Raw genomic sequence first — 7668 nt, 5'->3', positions numbered from 1 at the left:
ATTAGACAATACTAAACATGTAATAGTAGACAATGACATGCAGGAAATAGTAGGCAATGGTGTAAAGGTAATAGTAGACAATGGCAATCCAGCTTTCCTGTGCCTCTTGCACCACGATCAGATTCATGTCATCCTGTCTGCTACATATTGTTCAGTCATTGTAGACCATTGCTGATATGTTGTGGGTACATACGTGTTTACGTGCTATTGGCATTAATATTTGATGAGACGTGGCGAGACGTGGCGAGTAAGTTTTCAAATACCGTTCTTTCATCCGTATAAATAGAAAAAGAATCCGCAGACGACCTAAATATGTAGCATATCATAGACCCCTATGGTGATGCTGGAGTAGAATTTGTGTTCATTCAGTCATTGGTGATCTGACTTTATCACGTTCAGGCCGCTGTGATATCTGAGTATTGCTGACTGCGGAACACGTATCGGCGCACAAACATTTATTGCCATAATAGAGATTGGAAGTTAGTTTGTGAGTTCAGGCCTTGTGCTTCACGTCAGAGTTGACTGTAGTGGTTAAAGCTTGTGGTCGCTTGTCTGACTTTGTCATCTTCCCTCAGACATTGATGACTGCGTGGACGACTTCCTCTGCCTGAACAACGGTACCTGCGTGGACGGCGTCAACATCTACACGTACGTGTGCGCACAAGGCTACACAGGGCGTCGATGTGAGCACGGTAGGTATAGCAAAAAAGAAATACCTGGTGTTCAAACTGACTACTGGCACAATTCTCTGGTCCAGTCTGCACCTTACGAGACGATCCTGAAATGGGTTACCTCCCTTTTCCAGTTTCACCTTTACTTGTCCCACAAAGCACCACCATCCCATCCGCCCACCCACCCACCCCACCCCCTGACACACACCACCCCGCCCATCCGCCCACACACACACCATCCCACCCACCACACACACACACACACCATCCCCCCCCCCCCCACACACACACACCATCCCCCCCCACCCCCTGACACACACCACCCCGCCCATCCGCTCCCACACACACCATCCCACCCACCACACACACACACACACACCATCCCCCCCCCCCTTCACACCCCCTCCCATCCACCCCCCCCACACACACACCATCCAACACCCCCCCCCCCCCCCCCCACACACACACACACACCATCCCACCCAGCCACACACACACACACACCATCCCACCCCACCACACACACACACCCCACCATCCAACCCCCCCCCCCACACCCACACACCATCCAACCCCCCCCCACACCCACACACACACCATCCCACCCAGCCACCCACACACACTCACCATCCCACCCCCAACCAACTCCCCCCCCCCCCCCCCCCCCCCCCCACACACACACACCATCCCACCCCCACCCAACTCACACACACACACCATCCCACCCCCACCCAACTCACACACACACACACACACCATCCCACACCCACCCAACTCACACACACACACACCATCCCACCCCCACCCAACTCCCACACACACACCATCCACCCCCCCCCCCCCCCCCCCCACACACACACACACACACACACACCATCCCACCCATGGTGGGTTGGATGGTGTGGGATTGGGGTGGGGGTGGGATGGTTTCGGGGTGGGATGGTTTCGGGGTGGGATGGTGTGTGTATGTGGGTGGCTGTGTGGGATGGTGTGGGTGGGGGTGGGTGGGGGTTGGATGGTGTGGGATTGGGGTGGGGGTGGGGGGGGGATGGTTTCGGGGTGGGATGGTGTGTGTATGTGGGTGGCTGGGTGGGATGGTGTGGGTGGGGGTGGGTGGGGGTTGGATGGTGTGGGATTGGGGTGGGGGTGGGGGGGGGATGGTTTCGGGGTGGGATGGTGTGTGTATGTGGGTGGCTGGGTGGGATGGTGTGGGTGGGGGTGGGTGGGGGTTGGATGGTGTGGGATTGGGGTGGGGGTGGGGGGGGGGATGGTTTCGGGGTGGGATGGTGTGTGTATGTGGGTGGCTGGGTGGGATGGTGTGGGTGGGGGTGGGGGGTGGGATGGTTTCGGGGTGGGATGGTGTGTGTATGTGGGTGGCTGGGTGGGATGGTGTGGGTGGGGGTGGGGGGTGGGATGGTTTCGGGGTGGGATGGTGTGTGTATGTGGGTGGCTGGGTGGGATGGTGTGGGTGGGGGTGGGGGGTGGGATGGTTTCGGGGTGGGATGGTGTGTGTATGTGGGTGGCTGGGTGGGATGGTGTGGGTGGGGGTGGGGGGTGGGATGGTTTCGGGGTGGGATGGTGTGTGTATGTGGGTGGCTGGGTGGGATAGTGTGGGGGGGGTGGGGGGGTTGGATGGTGTGGGATTGGGGTGGGGGGGGATGGTTTCGGGGTGGGATGGTGTGTGTATGTGGGTGGCTGTGTGGGATTGGGGTGGGGGTGGGATGTGTGTAAAATAAATAACCACACACACTCCGCATGGCTTCTCGTTGCCAACTGGGATTATGTTTCGACCAAGGACGCACCCCGTTTATATCAAACTGCAAATCTAAGTTCTCAACCTCGCATTATCTATGTGCGGCAAGGCGACATTGACAAGCTGACGTGATGGCATAAAACAGCATTCACTCGCGTCGATAGGTCGGGGACTGGTGTACTGTTTCCTATTAAAGATCGTCAAGAAATCCTGACTGTAAAGTGAAGATGACTATATCCTTATGTCACATTCGCTGCCAGTATACCAATGTAAACGAACAACTGTCGACTATAGCAACGTTTTCACGGTGCAGACATCGTGGAGTGTGTGAGCAGCCCCTGCAGGAACGGCGGCTACTGCGTGGAAGGTCCTAGCTCCTACACCTGCATGTGCCGGGCGGGATACACTGGGGTCAACTGTCAGCAGGGTAGGTACAGTCTGGTGAAGTCAGCTTCTTCCGTTACCTAGTTACTATTAATGTAGATATGATATTGCATGGTCTCACTGTTATCTGATAACCCACATATAGCCGATAATGGTTAATAAAAACTAGCTATACAGTTTGATAACGATCCTCATATATATAAGGGTCACGACTGTCGCGAGATTCTGTTGTTAATTTGATAGTCACATGAACTAGTGAAACTAGCCACAATGTAGGTTAGATGAGTTGTAGGATTGAAGCAATCCGAGTGGAGGTGATGTGGAACGATGGATATTATATATTCTTTTAACGAACTGACGGATATAGCGAACTGTCGCGGCCATTTGCTGTATATTTTATCATATATACTTGATGGATATAACGAACACGGTTATAACGAATTAGCGGATTTAACGAACTCAGTTTTCGGTCCCGAGCGTGCTCTGTCAGATAATCAGCAGTGTATGTTCCAGTGACAACTTGCTCCCTCAAACCAAGAATTATTCCGAATTGAGATTTTGTTTTGGACAAGATTTTCGATTACATCGACAGTACTCACCATCACTCCTGTAGGATTTTCTTTGCACAAATATAACCTTTCTTACTTTACATTTGACGCAGATGTTATCCTCCCAGATTCCAAGTAAGTCATTCACTTAGGAATTGTAGTAATTCTTCTTTATCGTTCGTTTTGTTATTTATCGTGTAACATGATGCGGTCACTTGACTTGATCCAAGATCCAAGACATTCGAGATGAGTATGACGAACTACTGTTTATACGAACTAAACGTTGTGGCCCCTTTGAGTTCGTAATAACCCTAGTTTACTGTTTCACTGTGAGTGCAGCATTCACAAAGTGATATCTGGACGACTCCTCAACAAACATTTACTTGAGAGCGGACGTAAAATATGGATTTACGCTGAATGATTTCGCACCCGAGCAAGTGATACCACGTGGACTCACACATCCACCGCTTGTACGTCGCCTCGACAGCAACCACCTTGCTGGAAGTGACTGACCATCTCATTAGGGACTGTCCTATTTTGTGAGAGATTATAAGAATAATATTATATGTTTTCTGTCACTGCTTCAAGACATAATTTATATCAATGGGGAGAAGGCCAACAATTGTTTCGCAAATCATTTTTCTTTCAGGACAAACAGCATGTCCCGCTAGTTAGGGTGTTGTAAGACCTAATTAAAAATATTTCTTTTGTGGGAAAAGTCTTTCTGTTAGAATAACCCCTCGAGCAGAATGTCAGAAGGTCCCTTATGTATTTCTAACCACCGCAAAGTCAGTTGTGCCATGACATTGTCTTCAGGGTCGGTATTATCACAACAGTTTCGTTCATGATGGAGTTTAATGTTTAGGGAAAGAGACATATTTATTGCCCCCTCCTGCTAAGTTTGCTTGTTGTTTAACGCCGCTCTCAACAATATTCCAGCTATGTGACGGCAGTCTGTAAATAATCGAATCTTGACCAGACAATCCAGTTAGTCGCCTGTTACGACAATCATAGTCGCCTTTTCCGCAAGCGTGGGTTGCTGAAGACCTATTCTACCCCGGATCTTCACGGGTCTCCTGCTAAGTAGATATGATCGTGGAGTAGTTGTTATGTGAAGCACAAGGTACGTGTGTGTTGTTCCAGATATCGACGACTGTTCCCCCAACCCCTGTCTCCATGATGGCAGCTGCACCGACAGCGTCAACAACTACATCTGCACGTGTAAGGATGGATTCACAGGGCTCCAGTGCGGTACAGGTAAACTGCGATCACGATTCGATAGATTCAAAATAACCGCCCTGACATCCGATGCTGAAGACCTAGTCTTCCCCGGATCTTCACGGGTTCTCATCTGTCAGGATGTATACTGGTAATGGGAGAAAGGACGGTTCGGAATATAGCTTTGACAACTGTGGAAAGAAATGAACACATAACTAGGTTTTTAGGAAAGAATGTATCAGAATACGTGGATAATTAAACATGTATTGATGAAGTTACACCAAAGTAGGTCTGTGTTGTTAAAATGTAAATGCTGACAAAAAATAACTTCAACGACATCTCAACTGATTCCGAATGTCAGAGAAGCGGTGGGGTAGCCGAGTGGTTGAAGTATTCGCTTATGACGCCAAAGACCTGGGTCTGATTCCTATGTTGGCGAAATGTATGGGTCATACTATAAGACATTGCGGGAGTATTGCTAAAGGCGGCGTAAACACAGAATCAGTCAGAGCGCCATGTGTCCGACAGCTGCATGTTCGGCTACAGGTTCAGCCAGCCAGCCAGTTATTTCGTCAGTGGGGCCTAGGAGGCCTTCAATACACCTCTAACATCATTCGATGTTACATGTCAACTAACACTGAGCGCTATTAAGCTGATATCTTCTCAATTTGAACATTTCATTAAGATATACAGCTAGATTAAACAACAACCTTTGATTTGTGTTGTATATTAAATGCATAAACATATAAATTAAAAGTAACACGAAGGTAAGTACAGTTAACCGAAGCTATTGTATCGTGCACATTAAGAGGGGCCAGGTATTCTTCTGCAATACTTTTGTATTTTATAATACTTTCTAGTGAAATGAAGCAAGGTTAATATACAGATTGATTAGTCGTAGATGTAGCTCTCATTGAAGGGCTTGAATTTACACTACCAGGTGTGGCTGAAAAGTTCTGAGCCCAACTATGATGGCCTGCCGTAAAAGAGGGTGTCTGCAAATTATATTTCAACATAATCCACTCCGAGGTCCACACTTCTGCCAACGATGCTGGCGTGCCGTGGTCCCACTGACTTCCTCCTGGTGCTCCTGGTGCTGTGACATGTCTCCCACAGCAGACACGACGTCATTTGCAGAACGTTTGCCGGGCAGTTCTTCGTTCACGTCTGGGAGGAGATGGAAATGTGATGGTGCCAAATCTGGTGAATACTGAGGATGTTCAATGAGTTGAAAGCCACAGTCATGCATTGTAACATACTTGTGCTTAAAACACCTTAAGTGACATTTCCACGACGCTTAGCCGTGATAATGTCACGCAGTTTCCGATGCAAATTAGCAGAAATATTGGTCATTAATGGTCTGACGTTTCGGGAGTTAGTCCAGCAGCTGACTTTTGTAATCCCAGAAAACCGAAGTCAGCACCTTGCCATCTGATGCAACAGACTTTGCCTTTTTTCGGAGAAAGAAAGGTCAGAAGTTTCCACTTCTTTGGCTGCTGTTGAGTGTCCAGCTGATAGTGGTGAATCCAAGACACATTCATGGTGACACAACGCTCAACAACATCAACTGGGTCTGCTTCAAAACGACGTACATTCTCACGAGAGATGATGAACCTGGAGCGTTTCTGATCAGCAGCCTTGGAACCAAGCTTGCTGAAACCTATATCATGCCCAAATCATTCTTCAGAATGTTCTGAACTCTCTCATGAGAGATGCCGAATGTATGGGCAATACCAGGTGTGGTGAGTCGTCGATCAACAATAATCATGCCATGTATGTTATCAACAATTTCCCTCATGGTAGCAGTTAAAGGGCTTCCTGATCATCTTCCAGTCTCTCTTTCCCCACCGTGAGCTCTGCTACCCACGTCTTACAATGATAAAGATAGGAACATCATGCTCTAAAGTTGACACAATGTTCCCATTCATTGCTGTGGGAGTTAAGCCCTTTCAGATGGAGATACTAGATGACAGCGCAGCAGCCAATTTTGTCCATTTCATTGTGGTTGTGGATTTGGTTAGAATGCGACCTATAAACATGGTAATTATTCTACTTAATGCATGCAAGCTGTTTAGGGGGTTCTATACATCCTTCGTAGTTAGGCTCAGAATTTTTCAGCTCGTTTGTAGTAAGTATTGAGGATTCCGTTGACCTAGCAAATCAGTCTTTGCATACAACGATCTTTCAACTTATGGTATAAATAAACAAATCAAATGTTTATTATCATGTACGTGACATGCAAGTGCAAAGTCGTACAAGAATAATAATTGTCGAACCTATTTTTGAGGCCCTATTTTGTAACCATGGTCGTCTTAACAATATATGAGAACAGTGTTTAACATATGTACCCCATGGCATCCACAATAGCTTTATAAATACTATACACCTGTATCAACACTTCATATATTGTATTGACATACAGAGAAGCGCTGCCATCTTCACAACAAGTAGCTGTGTTAAAGGCATGATAACCAATTTTTGAAAAATGATTGTAAAATTAGAATGATCTTTTCAACTGATTCGTAGTGATAACCCCACAATTGTACAGTTGACATCGGTATGTTAGAGGGCTCTTTGACAGTTACCTCCTTCGCTACACGTTGTTCAAGAAGATGCATGACCGCTTGTATTGTTACATACCACGAAACAGCCCCACCCCTTGTTGTACCACTGGTAAGTGTGTTCTGTCCTAACGTAGTCCTGTAGATATACAATACACGTGTTCTGTATGATTATTTGTATGTGTTTTGTCAAGGTAAGACTGTAGACAAGTCCAATAACTGTTGTTCTCAGACATCGACGACTGCCAAGGTGAGCCCTGTCTGCACAACGGAACCTGCGTCGACGGCGTGAACTCGTACGTGTGTGGGTGTAGTCACGGATATACAGGGGACACCTGCCAAACAGGTGTGTCTCTATACATAACATCTTAACGTTACGCTCAAAGGGAGTTCAATCACGCACACCATTTCCACTCCTTCTTGTTACGGTCAACGGGCATACAGCCACTAACACCATCTTACATTCCTACTAGGGAGACAGTCACACACACACCATCTTACATTCCTTCTAGTCACGGTCAACAGGTATACAG

This window comes from Haliotis rufescens, unplaced genomic scaffold (assembly GCF_023055435.1).
Source record: "Haliotis rufescens isolate VD_foot unplaced genomic scaffold, xgHalRufe1.0.p SCAF_1, whole genome shotgun sequence".
In the NCBI taxonomy this organism is placed as follows: domain Eukaryota; kingdom Metazoa; phylum Mollusca; class Gastropoda; order Lepetellida; family Haliotidae; genus Haliotis; species Haliotis rufescens.
The sequence above is the reverse complement of the archived record's forward strand: the minus strand, read 5'-3'. Positions refer to the sequence as shown.